This window comes from Narcine bancroftii, chromosome 8 (genome assembly GCF_036971445.1).
Source record: "Narcine bancroftii isolate sNarBan1 chromosome 8, sNarBan1.hap1, whole genome shotgun sequence".
In the NCBI taxonomy this organism is placed as follows: domain Eukaryota; kingdom Metazoa; phylum Chordata; class Chondrichthyes; order Torpediniformes; family Narcinidae; genus Narcine; species Narcine bancroftii.
Genome location: NC_091476.1, coordinates 83304067 through 83320290, shown reverse-complemented (window position 1 = coordinate 83320290; position 16224 = coordinate 83304067). Strand labels below are relative to the sequence as shown.

The 16224-nt window shown below is 44.4% G+C and overlaps 1 protein-coding gene and 1 long non-coding RNA gene across 6 annotated transcripts in view; one reads left to right on the top strand and one right to left on the bottom strand.

Annotated features, from left to right (window-relative positions):
- nfrkb (nuclear factor related to kappaB binding protein) overlaps positions 1-1119 on the bottom strand; it is a 164885-nt gene extending 163766 nt beyond the window's left edge. For all 5 annotated transcript variants that reach the window (XM_069894378.1, XM_069894375.1, XM_069894379.1 and 2 more), the window contains exon 1: positions 1015-1119. The gene's annotated coding sequence lies outside the window, so the exon portion shown is untranslated. The remainder of the gene's footprint in view (positions 1-1014) is intronic.
- Positions 1120-7713: 6594 nt separating this feature from the next.
- Positions 7714-11251, top strand: LOC138740986 (uncharacterized). The gene is made up of 2 exons (XR_011343246.1): positions 7714-7855; positions 11122-11251. It is a non-coding gene; the product is annotated as an uncharacterized lncRNA (long non-coding RNA).
- Positions 11252-16224: the final 4973 nt, after the last annotated feature.

Here is a 16224-nt window from a genome sequence, read left to right as displayed (position 1 = left end):
ACTTTTATCTATATCCTGAACTTTGCCCCAATAACAATATAATTTGGACTTTTGTTTTATTATTAATTTGTTTGAATAGCACAAAAAAAAACAAAGATTTTAATTGCATCTTTGTACACGTGACAAAAAAAAACAATTTAATACTCAGGGATTCAAATTATCAGCTCTCACACCCATTCACTTCTCTGGCAACTTTTAACATGCTAATTGTCTTTAATTCCTCCTTTTTCCCAGTCCCTCTTCCCCTCACTGGCCCCCAGACCCTCTACACCCCACCGGCCCCCAGACCCTCTACACATCACCGGCCCCCAGACCCTCTACACCCCACCGGCCCCCAGATCCTCTGCACCCCACCGGCCCCCAGACCCTCTGCACCCCACCGGCCCCCAGACCCTCTGCACCCCACCGGCCCCCAGACCCTCTACACCCCACCGGCCCCCAGACCCTCTACACCCCACCGGCCCCCAGACCCTCTACACCCCACCGGCCCCCAGACCCTCTACACCCCACCGGCCCCCAGACCCTCTACACCCCACCGGCCCCCAGACCCTCTACACCCCACCGGCCCCCAGACCCTCTACACCCCACCGGCCCCAGACCCTCTACACCCCACCGGCCCCCAGACCCTCTACACCCCACTGGCCCCCAGACCCTCTACACCCCACCGGCCCCCAGACCCTCTACACCCCACCAGCCCCCAGACCCTCTACACCCCACCGGCCCCCAGACCCTCTACACCCCATCAGCCCCAGACCCTCTACACCCCACCGGCCCCCAGACCCTCTACACCCCACCGGCCCCCAGACCCTCTACACCCCACTGGCCCCCAGACCCTCTACACCCCACCACTCCGCAGCCCCATCACCCCCACCCTCGACTCTCCCACACATCCCTCTCGACACCCCTCCCCCATCCCCATCCCCATCTCATCCCCACCCCCACCCTCTCTCTCTCTCCCTCCCCACACTACCAGTATCCCCTCTGATCCCCCAATCGACCCGACACGCTCCTCACCTGTCCTGCTTCAGCGGGATTTGGCTGCGGCGGGGGAAGATCGCGACCACCGGACCGGAAGTGCGCTGCTGCCCTGGTCCGGCTGCCTCCTCGTCCGCGGGCCGGGTGGCTGGTTCCGGCGGTGGCTCGGTCCCACCCCGCGTCCGGGGAAGTGGGTCGGGCCGAAGATTCGCCCCAGGTCAGGGGACTCCCTTCACCCCGTCTCGCCTTCCCACGGGTCCCTTCATGCCGAGTCCCTTCACCCCAAGCCCCCTTCACCCTGGGACTACCTTCATCCCGGGCCCTCTTTACTCCAGCCCCCTTCACCCTGGATCAATTCACCCTGGTACTCCACGCCAAGTCCCTACCCCTTGGGTCCCCCTCCCCAGGGCCCTCTTCACCCCAGGACCCTTTTGGAGGCTATGGAAATGAGAGTCACCACGATATGAGAGTTGTCCCATTTTGAAAGTCTCAAGAGACTGGATCCGTAAACTTTCGAATGTAGAACAGATTGGTTATTTTAAAAAGTGATTTATCAAAATTTCTACTTTCAGTTCATGTTGAATCCCTGGATAATTACAAAAATTCCGTGGACTCTGGGCAAGCATTGCCAATTGGAAGACAGCAAATGTCACCCCACTGTTTATAAAAGTATGTGAGCAGAAAGCAGGTAACTGTTGTGGATTCTGGTTCGTTCGGTGGATCACACGAAATGACATTATCCAAAATTTTGTCCTGGGTCAGACTACTTTATTCTGCAGAATTGTGAGTTATCTGCACAAGGCCTCACAAAGATGCTCTCTCTATAAAGGCTGGCAGGGACTGACCTTGTGTTTCACAGCTTGCCTTTGTCTTGCTCACACATGGGTCAGGTTGCATTTGGCCCAATCATAAGTTTACACTATACATTCCAACCCAATGCAGTTACTACTAAGTACAAATTCAATTGCTATACAAGATTGACAGATTCTTCGTTGATTGGTTCAGAGTAAATTCTTATAGTTAGTACGATGACTATCAAGAGGAACATTGCACACTCGTCCCTAACCCACCTCTCACTATTTCCGCACAGCCCATCTCTCTTGCTCCTCTATCTTCCCCAGCCTCCAACATTCAGTTTCCCAAAGCTCCAGTTCTATCTGAACCTGTATCTCCTTCTCATCCCACTGCCCAGTCTCCCCAGCCTCCGACATTCAACTTCCCAAAGCTCCAGTTATATCTGAATCTGTATCTCCTCATCCCACTGCCCAGTCTCAACCCCCCTGATCCCATCTTTTGACGAATCATAGGGGTGGCTGGATTACCCAAGTCAAAAAACTTTCTTAATCAATGGCAACAAGGAGTATCCGGTCAAGAGGAGAATTACTAATACTACTACTACAACCGTCACAATCTTAGTAACCCATGGACTACAAAGGCCAAAAATTCCCATGCAACCAGATAAAAAATTGGTGGCCATAGTCAGCATTGTTCTTTAATTCTTGCCACAGAGTCTTAAATTTATTCATAGCCCAAGTAAAGGAACCATCTGGAGCTGTGTTGTTAGGAATAAAGGCACAACATTGCTTGCCAAACATGACGCAGACACCTCCTTCTTTAGCCATTAACCAATCCAAAGCCTGTTGATTCTGCCATGTAATATTGCTGGAATAATTGATAAATCTCTATTGGTTATAATAAATATAATTAATCCATTCTTCGCAATTCCAATTGCTGGTAGTAAGGCTTCCCATCCTTCTGCTATCTCATTCCTGGCCTTATCTCTCTTTCTTTGGCTTGGCTTCACGGACGAAGATTTATGGAGGGGATAAATGTCCACGTCAGCTGCAGGCTCGTTTGTGGCTGACAAGTCCGATGCGGGACAGGCAGACACGGTTGCAGCGGTTGCAGGGGAAAATTGGTTGGTTGGGGTTGGGTGTTGGGTTTTTCCTCCTTTGCCTTTTGTCAATGAGGTGGGCTCTGCGGTCTTCTTCAAAGGAGGTTGCTGCCCGCCAAACTGTGAGGCGCCAAGATGCACGGTTTGAGGCGTTATCAGCCCACTGGCGGTGGTCAATGTGGCAGGCACCAAGAGATTTCTTTAGGCAGTCCTTGTACCTTTTCTTTGGTGCACCTCTGTCACGGCGGCCAGTGGAGAGCTCTATTATTCATTAGGTATGCCCCGGGGTTGTCCAATCACATCTATTTTTATAGTGGGGTCCGAGGTGTAATCACGTTTTACTCAGTTGTGTGGTGTCACATCAGGGGTAATTATTACTTCAATTATAAGCATTACTCACACACATCTACCTGTCCAATCATATGGGAGGGAATCCCTTAAATCTCCACAATCCCACCGAACATCTGCTAAAGCATTAGCTAGGGACTCCATAATATCAGGAGGGGGAGGTGGTTTTGTACCCACTTAGCCTAATCCATAAATTCTCCTGAAACATCAAAAGTGACTTCACATGGGCCTTGGAATGGTCCTACTTTATTGCTACCCTCTCTCTCATAGCATTCAAACTTAGTCCATGGGGCCCATATTACTCCTTCTGGGGGAGTCTAAGTACAGTTTATAGTAGCCCAGGAATCAGAAGAATTGCAATTACCCATCTTTTCCCTGAGAATTCCACTTGGGTCTCCATAGTCAGCTGATTGATATAACATGCACCACCAAGGGCAGGTAGTTAGTTTAATTTTGACCTTTCCCTTTGTAGTTAGATTCCACCCACGACAGGTTTTAGAGTTATACGGGACTGGGACCTTTAACGTAGGTGGGTTCGCCACCAAGCAAACAGAACAGTCCGATCGGGAGCCCAGGGCAGCAGTGTAATTTACCCACTGATACCATCAATTTCTCTTCACTTGATTCCAGGTGACTTCTCCCTCTCCAGTTGTGATGCCTCGTGTCGTTCCTTCTAAAACTATTGTCAGTTGGTATCCAAATCCACTTCATCATACTTCGCTCTGCTCGTCTTCACCTGTTAAAGAATAAAATCCTACAACATCTAAACTAGTTAGTGTCCTTTCAGTACATTTCTTCTGTCTCTTTTTCATTTTCCATATTACCCCCCTCTTTGGATGCAATGGTGTAAGTGCACCCAAGCGTTCTTGCCTTCCACTTTTACCACTGTTGGAGTAATGAGAAGGACCAAATGGGGTCCTTCCCATCAAGGGTCCATGGAACCTCTCACCCAATTTTTAATCATAACAAAAGAACAAGGCTGACTAACAGTTGGTGTTAAAGGCTCCAGTGGTTGGAAGGCAGCTCTCACACGAGAGGCAGCTTGCCGAATCGCGCATGTCAGAGCCTGAATATGGGTAACCATATCAGAACTCATGTGATGTCAGGTGACGGGGAGGGGAGAGCAATCATTATATGGGGTGTGGAGAAGATGACCTTAAATGATCTCCGCAGATGTCGACCCATGGCGGGAAGCCGGTTCCGTACGAACTTGAAAAAGAGCGACTGGGAGCATTGCAGAGCTTTGCCAGTTTAGTCTTAAGGGTCTGATTTACCCATTCCACCATACCAGCGGCCTGTGGGTGATAAACACAATGTAACTGTTGTTTCATTCCAAGGTATTACAAACTGCACGGATAATAACAGCAATAAGACGCGGTCCATTATCTGAACCAAGGCAACAAGGAATAACACATGCATTATGGTAGAGGCCTTGTTATCCCTTGTTGGGAAGGCCTCAACCCATCAACTAAAGCAATCTATTATCACTAAAACATATTTATAATTCTGACATCTGGGTAACTCAATAAAGTTCAGCTGCAATGTATCGAATGGTCCTTCTGGCAAAGGAGTTTGACCAACCTGGCAAGGATGACCTTTACCTGGATTAAAACGAGCGCCAGTGAGACACCTGCCACTAATGTTATCAGCAATTCTTCCTCCCTCCGGATGCCACCAAGTCTGTAGAATTTGATAGCATAGTGAAGTCGACCCACAATGAGTGGCATAATGTAAAGCGTCAAGTATCCAGGCTGCCAATTGATCAGTCATATAAGTTTGCCCGGCTGGAGTTACCCAAAACTCAAGTACATCATCATTATAACAACTTGAACAGTTCCATCGTGTCCCCCTGGTGGAATCTAATCTCTTGGATGGAAGGCATAAGGCTCGTTGAGGAAGACTCGTGTTGCACTAAATCTTTGGGGTCCCCATCTTGATAACCCTGCCCTGCAGCTCTAGTTGCTTTATCTGCTTCCTCATTAAACTTAGAAATCACATCTTTACCATGGGTATGTGCTGCAACTTTAAGGAGACCTACCCTTTCTGGGAGTTGGATTGCTGATAACAAACTCTGAACCATTTGTTTATGGGAAATGGGGGTCCCTGACGATGTTATAAAGCCCCGAGTTTTACACAACTGTCCAAAATCGTGTGCCACCCCGAAGATGTACCGGGAATCTGTGTAGCTGTTTACCGACAGGCCCTCGGAGAGAATGCAAGCACGCCCTAGGGTAAAGAGTTCCGCCTGTTGTGCTGAAGGAGTTCCTTCCATAGCAGCGCCCTCCAAGGTTTGTCAATTCTGATCCATCAAGGTATAACCTGTGTGACCTGTACCTTGCAAGCCAATGTAAGAACTTCCATCAGTGTAGATGGACAGATCAGGGCCTTCCAATGGGTGGTCAGTCAGGTCCTGCCAAGGTAATACTGCGAGTTGGACATTTTGTAAGCAGTTGTGCTTCAGCTCCTCCATCTCTTCTGGTGGGTGCATCACAAAAGTGGCTGGATTGATTGTTGTTGCCGTGCGAAAAGACGGGGATTATTAAGCCATGCTACGTCATATTTATTTTGCCTTGCCAAGGTCAAATGTTGCGTCTGTAGCTTTCCCAGCGAGGCTATCACCGAATGTTCTGTATAATCCACTATATGCTGTTGGAGTGTCAGGTTGGCGGCGAGTTGAAGAGATAAATAGATAGCCGCCAAGATCTGAGAGCAGAGTGGAAGGCCCAGCATTGATAACTCCATCTTTGTGGAGAAGTAGTTGGTTAGTCAAAAAGAGTCGCCGTACCTTTGAGTCAAGACTGCAGGGCCTTGATGGAGTCTTCCTTCTGCTTGGTAGTTGAAGCCACTTCTTCTCTGGTCACTGACTTAAACCTTCCACCAAGCTTTATCTATTTGCCTTGCTGACTCAATTCATGATCAGACATCTCTGTGAGAGGAGCTGCTTGCTGGAGGTCTCTAGCCCAACAGGACAGCATCTTTACACTGCAACCTGTCTTCTTCTTTGAACTGTAAACAAATTTGTATCTTGTGTGGTCCCTTTAAGAGTATTCCTGGCAGTCTTAGTTCTGTAGTATTCTGCATTGTGTTATCTATGTTTTCAATTACTTCTCAAAACATTTCTTCTGGCTTCCTGCCAATTTGCCTGGCTGGTAGAGCAGTATCTATGTTTTTCTGCAGAGTTCTCTTAGGTCAACAGGTGTCCCGCAAGACTTCTATCCTCACTGAGGCTTCAGCTTAATTTTAAACAGTGCAATTGCAGACAAACGTGTTTTAACAAAAGCTTCTAGAATTTTCTACAGACTTTCTTTAAATCTTAACTTCTTTGTTACAGTGGCCAGATGACTTATCATGCCTCTGGGTTCGAGCACTAACAGGATCCGAAAATACTTTGGGTACCGCTGGCACAGAAGGGACTGCTGATAATATGGGTGGATAACATGCTAATGGTGGTCCTTAAGGGGGTCCCCGAGGAGTACTCGGCTACATCCTACACCCCCCCCCAGGGGTCACTCATTTCCCTCCTCCATCAGCCTTAGGGCTTCCATTTGAAAACGTAGTCTTTGTTTATCCTCTGATATGGGAAGTTTTTCCTGCCTGCCCTTCACCTTTTCTTTTTGCTGATCTTTCCTATTCTTTTCTACATGTACATTCTTTCTGGAGGACTTCCACAGGTTTTACTGTCCCCCCCTTCTGTCAGAGGGATCCCCAGTTTTACGGCATTAGTCTGCCAACTTGCAAGCTTATCTCTCTTTCTGTGTCAGTAGATGCCATTTTCCTATTCCTCGCTTTCTTATTTGATACACGCTTCCAAATCAACTGTTGTGCCTCTTTAATTAGTTCATCATCCCATGTACCCCCTAAAGGCCACCCAATTTTAACTAATCTCTTATTCAAAGCCCCCCTCCCATAACTTTATGTATAGTCTTCTCATCTTCCAGCTATATCTCACACATTGTCTGTATAAGTGAACACCGTTCACTCACTGTATCCATACCATTAGCCATTAAGATCTCTGACCTTATCCAAGCTCTCGGAGCTCCTATTCAACCATGGTCCTGGACCGCCAAATTCCCTGAACTCTTAACTCAAGTCTGGCCTTTCACTGTCCACTGTTAAATTCGGTCTCTCAGCCCCCGGCTACGGAATCATGCAGAGATGGTTCATTCAGAGTAGGGAAAATGCAGAAGATTAAAATTATACTTACTCTCTGCTTTGCTCATTTCCTGGTCTGCACAGACCCACTCCACTTTGTTCAGTCTGCCAAAGATCTGCAGAGCCTTTGGAATCCCACTTCTGACACCAAATGTGGATTCTGGTTCATACAGTGGATCACACGAAATGACATTAACCAAAATTTCATCCTGTTCAGACCATTTTATTCTGCAGAATTGTGAGTTATCGGCACAAGGCCTCACAAAGATCCTCTCTCTATAAAGGCTGGCAGAGACTGACATCGTGTTTCACAGCTTGCTTTTGTTTTGTTTACAGATGGATCAGGTTACATTTGGCCCAATCAAAAGTTTACACTATACATTCTTACCCAATGCAGTTACTACAAAGTACAAATTCCATTGCTACATAAGATTGACAGCCTCTTATCAGACCTGCACTTTGATTGGTTCAGAGTAAATTCCTATGGTTAGTCGTCATTCTAATTGGTCCTTTTGAATTGCCTTGCCTGCCTTACTAGAATGTTGCAAAATCTAGCTGTGTTCTTAACCCCTTCCTTCCTCACTGTCAGCTTGTTCACTTCACATCCGTTGTTGGGAAAATGCTGGAACCTGTCATTAAGGAAGATCTGGTGAGACGTCTGGATAGAGATTATTTCATCAGGCAGATGCAGCATGGATTCATGAAGGGCAGTCCTTGTTTAACCATTTTACTGGGATACTTTGAGGATGTAATGATCACAGTGGATAGTGGGGAGCAGATGGATGTTGTGTACTTGCATTTCCAGTTGTTCGATGAGGTGCCACTTCAGACTTATCCAAAGGTAAAGTGCATGAAGTTGGAGGTAATATATTCACATGGATGGAGGATTAGTTAACCAATAGAAAGCAGAGTGTTGGGATACAGGGGTGTTTCTCTGGTAGACAATCAGTGGTGAGCGGGGTGCCTCAGGGGTCTGTGCTGGGCCCACAACTATTCATAGCATACATTAATGATCTGGAACAGAGAACCGAGTGTAGCATATCTCAATTTGCTGAGGACACAAAATTCTGTCAAAAAACAAATTGTGCAGAGGATGCAGAGAGTTTGCAAAGACATAGGTTTAGTGAGTGTGTGAGGGTCTGGCAGATGGAGTACATGAATCAATATGAGGTCATCTACTCTGGAAGGAAAAATAGCAGACCAGATGATCGGAATTTATAGTCAAGAGCAATTCCTGAAATTTGGTGTTTTATGGCAGCATATAGAGTAAACATTCATATTATAACCATCTTACAACATATATAGAAAAATAACACTAATCGTGCATGAGAAGTAGGCCGTGACTTTGGTTCATTGATCATTCAGGAATCTGATGGCAGCAGGGAAGAAGCTGTCCTTGTGCCACTGAGTGCTCGTCTTTAGGCTCCTGTACCTTTTCTCCGATGGTAGCAGAGTGAAGAGGGCAGGGCCTGGGTGGTGTGGAGGATCTTTGAGGATAGACGCTGCTTTTTTAAGACACCGCCTCATGTAGATGTCCTCGATGGAGTGAAGTCTGGTGCCTGTGATGTCACAGGCCGAGTTAACAACCCTCTGGAGTTTATTCTTGTCCTGAGAGTTGGCGTCTCCGTACCAGGCAGTGAGGCAACCAGTCAGAATGCTCTCCACGGTACACCTGAAGAAGTTTATGAGAGTCTTCTCAGACACCTCACAAAGTATAGCCGCTGGTGAGCCTTCTTTGAGATTGCATCAACATGGAGGCTCCTCGGAGATGTTGACACCCAGGAATTTGATGTTCTTGACTCTCTCCACTACTGAGCCCTTGAAAAGAACTGGGTCATGTTCCCCTCACTTCCTCCTGAAGTCCACAATCATCTTGCTTTTGCTGACATTGAGCGCAAGGTTATTGTCATTAAACCAGATGATCTATTCCCCTCCTGAACACTTCCTCACTGCCATTTGTGATTCTGCCAACAACTGTAGTGTCATCGGCAAACTTGTAGATGGCATTGGAATTGTGCCTGGCCACAGTCAGGAGTGTTAGCAAGTAGAGCAGTGGGCTAAATACGCATCCTTGGGGTGTACCTGTGTTGATAATCAAGGATTGCAGCACGCTGTTGGGCAGAGGGACTTGGGAGTACTTGTGCTTGAATCACAAAAGGTGCAGTAGGCTAGCAAGAAGGCAAAATGGGATGTTGGGCTTCATTGCTTGAGGGATTGGATTGAAGATCAGGGAGGTTCTGCTACACCTGGACAGATATTGGTGAGGGTGCACGTGGAGTACTGCGTGCAATTGTGGTCTCCAGAAGGACTGGCATTGGAGACAGAGAAGAGGCGGTTGATTCCAGAGATGAAGGGGCGAGCCTATGAGAAGAGATTGAGTCACCTGGCCTGTAATCTTTAAATTTATTTTTAAAATTTAGACAAACAGCCCGTGCCACCCAACTGACCTACAACCTGCAGTACATTTTTGAATGGAGGGAGGAAGCCCACAAAGAGACAGGGAGAATGTACAGATAGTGCCGGATTCACACCCCTTTCCCAATCACTGGTGCTGTTAAGCATTGTGCTAACCGATACTTGGAATCATTGAAAGGGTATCTTGTATGAAATTATGAAAGGAATAGATAAGACGGAGGCAGGAAATTGGTTTCCACTAGTAGGTGAGACTAGGAGATTCAGGATTCTGTTATGATCAGGTAATCTAACAGATGTAACGTTATACAACATTGCATTTAGTTTGCCACAAGGAAAGCAAAAAGAGTCCCTTCAGAGACACTTGAGTTTCTGTGGATTCACCTCCTGGGCTCTTGTAGCATTTGCGGCCGCACAGACCTCAGTCCAAATCATCGGCAACCTGAGCTCCAGATCTAAAACCTCTAACACAAACAGGAAGCCTTCAGTGGCTGGGGCCCCTCAGGATCTACTCCTATCCTCGGCACTCTCTTGCATCCCAGTTCCGATACCTGGTACCTCTTCAACTGGGCTCCAGTAGTCCACAGCTTGGGGAGAGTCCTTTGACTGCAAGCCACCAGCAGCCTGCAGCCTGTGTGGGTTCATCACCTCGAGTCACCAACAGTCCACTGCCTATATATTCTTAGCCCTAGAGTTCCTCACTGGTCCGCTGCTGTGGTTACTGCCCCGTAGAGTCATTTCCTTTGCTTCTTGTTCTCAAACAGGGGTGGGGCTCCCTGTTTCTGGTGGGCTGCACCAGTCCTCCATTTCCTTGGAGTCTACAACCTGTCATGGCCTCTGCCACGACAGGCTTCATATTCTTGGGCCCAGACCCGCAGTTCCAAGATTTTAAAATAACACAGTCAGCTCCTTTAATAGGCTGTTTGAAACCTGTAAAGCATTGGTGGTCGGACTGAGTAGTAGAACCCTGCGAAGGAGCACTGTGTCTGCTCCCTGCTCTCCCCGGTCCACGCCAGAATTTCTTTTACCAGAACCTCAAGATTCAGGGGAATAGGTTGAGGACTGAGAGGAGGAGGAATGCTTTCCCCAGAGAGTAGTGAATCCGTGGAATTTTCTGCCCAAAGGCACAGCCGAGCTGCCTCATTAGATCTGCTTAATTCACAGTTTGATAGATTGTTCTTTACCTCGTAGGAAGACTTAAGGAAAGTGGGTGGAGCTAAGTCTACAGCCCAGATTTTATTAATCATAATAAATCATACAATAAAAGTACAAACTAATACATATTTTATCTCATACAACCCCCAACCCTAACCCACCCACCCCGCCCAACCCCCTTCTAGACTACCCCAAAGGAAAGAAAGAAGAAGAGGAGATCAACTAACATAACACCCTTCAGTTACCTGCCATGGTTTGGGGCAACACCATCAATGTATGGGAGAAAAAAAAATATTAAACCACATATATTCCATATATGGGCTCCATTTAAATAAAAGGAACAATTACTACATAAGTTATATGATATCTTTTCCAACGGAATACAAGATCTCATTTCCAAATGCCATCCCTGAATACTCAAGTTCGTTTCATTTTTCCAAGTAATTGCCAAACATTTTCTAGCCACAGCTGGAGCCAATCTCAAAAAAGCAATTTGAAATGGATCTAATTTTAGCTCCAAACTCAATTTCTTAATATAACCCAGTAAAAATACCATAGGATCAAATGAAATTTTAAAATTTAACATAACTTCCAAAAATTCCCTAATTTTATTCCAAAAAGTTTTAACCGTCTCACGTAACCAAACAGAATGTAAAAAAGAACCCACTTCCTTATGACATCTAAAGCATAAATCAGAAGAGATAAATTTATATTTCCTTAATTTCTCTGAGTTAAATATAATTGATGAATCAAATTATAATGAACCAATCTATACCTTACATTTACAATTTTAGTCATACTGTCCTCACATAGATTCATCCAATCATCCTGAGAAATAGTTACAGACAAATCTTTTTCCCACTTTAGTCTAGATTTATGAACATCTGGCTTAAACATTTTATTCTGTAATAAAGCATATGTCTCAGATATGAATCCTTTCTTGCCATCTACACTAAATAAAATCTCAAATTTAGACTGTCTAGGTACTCCCAAAATTGTCCAATAGTAATGCTTTAGCTTGATAATAAGAAAAATGTGTTTGAAGATATTTCGTATTTCTCTTTAATTCTTTGAAAGGAAATAAAATATCCAGCTTCATAACAATCTTCCACCAGTTTAATTCCTTTCTGTTCCCACAACTTCAAAAACTGATTATTAAGCGTAAAAGGAAAAAGCTTATTTTGAAACAAATGTTTTAGCCAAAATTTTATCTTGAGTACCTATAGTTTCATTTTTTTACTCCATAAATTCATTAAATGTTTTAACAGAGGAAAATTATAATTACTTAATAACTGGGAATTCCAGCAATAAATAAATTGATCCATCTTCTTCTCACCAATCTGAGATAATTCAATATTAGCCTATATCAAAGGATTATCGATTTGAAACATTCTATTAATGAATTTCAGCTGCGCTAATCCATAATAATTCTGAAAGTTAGGAAGTTGTAAACTTCCAAGTTAACTTCTGTAATGACACCCTTGCCATTTTAGCTTTTCACAAAAACTTCCTCACCAAAGTTTTCAAATCTTTAAAACATTTTTAAGGAAACCTATAAAGAATAAACTGAAAAAAGATATTGAATTCAGGGAAAGATATTCATTTTAATACGATGAACACATCCATTCCATGTTATAGATAAATCTTTCCACCGGTTCAAATCATACTTAATTTTAGACAATACAGGTAAATAATTTAATTCATATAAATTGTTATAATTACTATCTATTATAATACCTAAATATTTAATCTGATCAGACCATTTAAATTTTGCAATGTGCCTACAAAGCATATAATCCATTTCAGTTAAAGGCATAATTTCACTCTTTTCCCAATTAATTTTATATCCCAATACTTTGCCATACTGCTCCAATCTTTCATGTAAATTCCCCAAAGATTTCAAAGGTGGTGTTAAATATATCATCATCTGCAAACAAATTTATTTTACATTCATCTGTATTCACCCTAATACTTTTAATATTACTATCTTGTCTAATCATCTGAGCCAAAGGTTCAATGACCAATGCAAATAGAGTTGGTGACGAAGGACAGCCTTGCCTCGTTTATCTAGATAACATAAAAGGTGAAGACACCTGTCCATTTGTCACAATCCTCGCAGTAGAATTTTTATAAAGCCTTAATCCAACCAATAAAAAGAGGCCCAAAATTAAATTTCTCCAAAACTTTAAACAAAAAACTCCATTCCACTCTATCAAAGGCCTTCTCTGCATCGGGAGAAATTATCATTGGTTGGTCAGACTGCTCCCGAAAAATACTAATTAAAGAAATCAACTTTACAATATTATCTGATGAATATTGATTTTTAATAAAACTCACCTGATCAACATGAATCAAATCTGGTAAATATTTAGCTGACCTATTAGCCAGAACTGTGGAAACAATGTTATAATCTACATTTAATAAAGAAATAGGTCTATAAGGGATCCTTATCCTTGTTAAGAATAACCGTAATAATTGCTTTATAAAAAGAATCCAGGAAGGAACCGGTCTTCATCGCTTGCCCTAAAACATCCATCAATAAAGGAATTAATAAGCCCTGAAATTCCTTATAAAATTCAGAAGTAAAACCATCATCCTCTGGAGATTTGTCACTTGGCATTGATTGAAGTGCTTCCCTCAGTACTTTAGTAGTAAGAGAAGCATCGAGATCTTTAATATCCATATCCTTCAAGGAAGGTAAAGTTAAACCAGATAAAAATTTTAAGTTTGACTTCATCTTCCAATACTTCAGAAGTATACAATTTCTCATAAAACATACAAAACTAATAATTAATTTCCAAAAGTTTATATATAATCGTCAAACCATATCTAATAGTATTTATTGTTCTAGAAGCTTGTTCCATTTTTAACTGCCATGCTAACATTTTATGAGCTCTCTCCCCCAGTTAATAATATTGCTGTTTAGTTGTCTGTAATAATTTCTCAAACTTATAAGTTTGTAACAAATTATACCATAATTTCAAATTAACTAAACATGCTTTCTTAACTTCCTGAGAATTTCGTTGTAAATCTTTTTCCAAAATTTCTCTCCCTTCTCTAGTTTACTAATCTCAGCCATTTGTTGATCCTTAATTTTAACAGTATAACTAAGAATTTGTTCTCGTAAATAAGATTTCAAAGGATCTTATAAAACGAATTTACCATCAACTGATCCTGTATTTATTGACAAAAAAAGTTGTATTTGATCCCTTATTAATTTACAAAATTCAGCATCCTTTAACAAAAAAGAATTAAATCGCCAACAAGATCAGCAATGACCTGACTGAATGGTGGAGTAGGCTCGATGGACAAATTCTATTGTTACATTTCACGTAATTGCTTTTGTCTGCTGTAAGACAGACAGATTCGCCTTCGGCAGAAATTGCCTGAATCGCCTCTTTCAGAGAAAGAGAAGCAAAACAGAGTCCCCCCAGCACACTCACAGCGTCAGAGTCCAGTCCAAACCATCGACAACCCGAGCTAAATCTCTGATACGATCAGGAACCCCTTCTGATCCAGGTTCCGATACCTGGTATCAGCCAGTTTCAAGCTGGTCTCCAGCAGTCCACACCCTGGTGTGAGTCACTTGACCGTAGTCTCCAGCAGCCCACAACCTCCATGGCACACATGTGAAACTCTGGCCCGCGGGCCAAATTTGGACCACTATATAATTATATTTGACCCATAAGATCATTTCAAAAAAGTATTAGAGGTGGCCCGCCCTGCAGCGAGAGCCGATGCTGTTTTTTGGTAATGTCATCCCCACCATCCTCCCCCTTCATTACACATCCTTCCCCACCCCCTAACTATCCCCTCCCCCCTAAAACCACCCCCCTTAAAAGATGGCCAGAATATTCTCAAAAAAGGAATCCAGAATGGTAAAGTTCCACAAACCTTCTGCTGGGAATCCTAACAACACCCGGGCATCAGATCCACGGGACGCGGAGGGAGCAAGAGTGTTGCAGGTTGACCGTGCAAACTTTGAGAACGGGGAAAACAAAATTGTAACACGAGAAGTCTGTTGATGTCATCAGCCGGCAAGCCAGTTGGAAGGCTCCCCGCACAACCAGTCACTTCTCCCACCTGTCGAGCGGTGCATCGGATTGGCGAGCGCCTGTGATTTCCTGTCGGTGCGACGGACATGGCAGGCTGCGCACGGTCCCCGCTGTTCTGCAAAGGCTGATCGGCAGCGCGCTGGGCCTGAGTGGGTGGGTAAGCAGGGGTGGGCAGACGGTGTAGGTGAGGAGTAATGGGCAGGGGAAGTTATGGTGGTGTGAGGGGCAGTTAGAGGGAGGGATGAGTAGGAGGGGTGGATAGGGAAGAGGTAAAAGGGGAGTGGCAGGGTGTGTAGGGGAGGGGTTATTAGAGGGTGAGAGATGGGTAGAGGGAGGAACAGGTTGAGGGGAGAGGCAGTAGAGGGGCGTGTATAGGATGGGGTGGATAGAGGCAGAGTGAGTGGAGTGAGGTGTGAGTAGAGGTTGGGTAAAGGACTGGTCAGGTAGAGGGATGGTGGGTCGAGGGTAAATAGAGGCCTAGAGCCTGAGGAGTGAGCAGAAAATGCTGAGTCCTGATGCAGGCCAAAATGGACACAGCCTGTGAATGCTGACTACATCTCCACAGGGACCAAATATGTTTCCCTCAGGTCAAGCAAAGGGTGAACTTGAGCTACCTACTCCTGACCTGTAACATTATCCTCCTAAAGTTATATCCTAAAGTTTAACATTACATATGTTGAAAAAAGAGAAAACATGCAGATGTTGTTGAAAATTTTCAATAAATATTTAGTTCGGCCCTCGACTTAGTCCAAGTTTTTAATTTTGGCCCTCTGTGAACTTGAGTTTGACATCCCTGCACCATGGGTTCCTCACCTCGAGTCACCAACAGCCTGTCACTTGTGGGTTCCTCAGGCGCAGAGGCCCTCACTGGTCCACTGCTGTGGTCACCGTCCCATGGGTCATTTTTTTTGCTTCTGCTTCTTCTCAGATTGGGGGGTGTTCTCTCCATTTTCTGGTGCTTTATGCCAGTCCTCCGCTTCCCTAGAATCTGCAACCCCTCGTGGCCACTGCCGATCATAGATGCCACCACAGGACAGCTGCATCTCTGCTCCCTGCTCTCCACAGGTCTGCACCAGTGCAGCATCACCATTTAAAAAAAATGTTTAGGCACCTGTATTTTTTTCACTCATACCTGAGGAAGGGCTCAGGCTCAAAACACTGATAAAAAAAAAATCTTTAGACGCTGCAAAACCAGCCGAGTTCCTCCAGCGTTTCTGTGTTTTCACTATAATC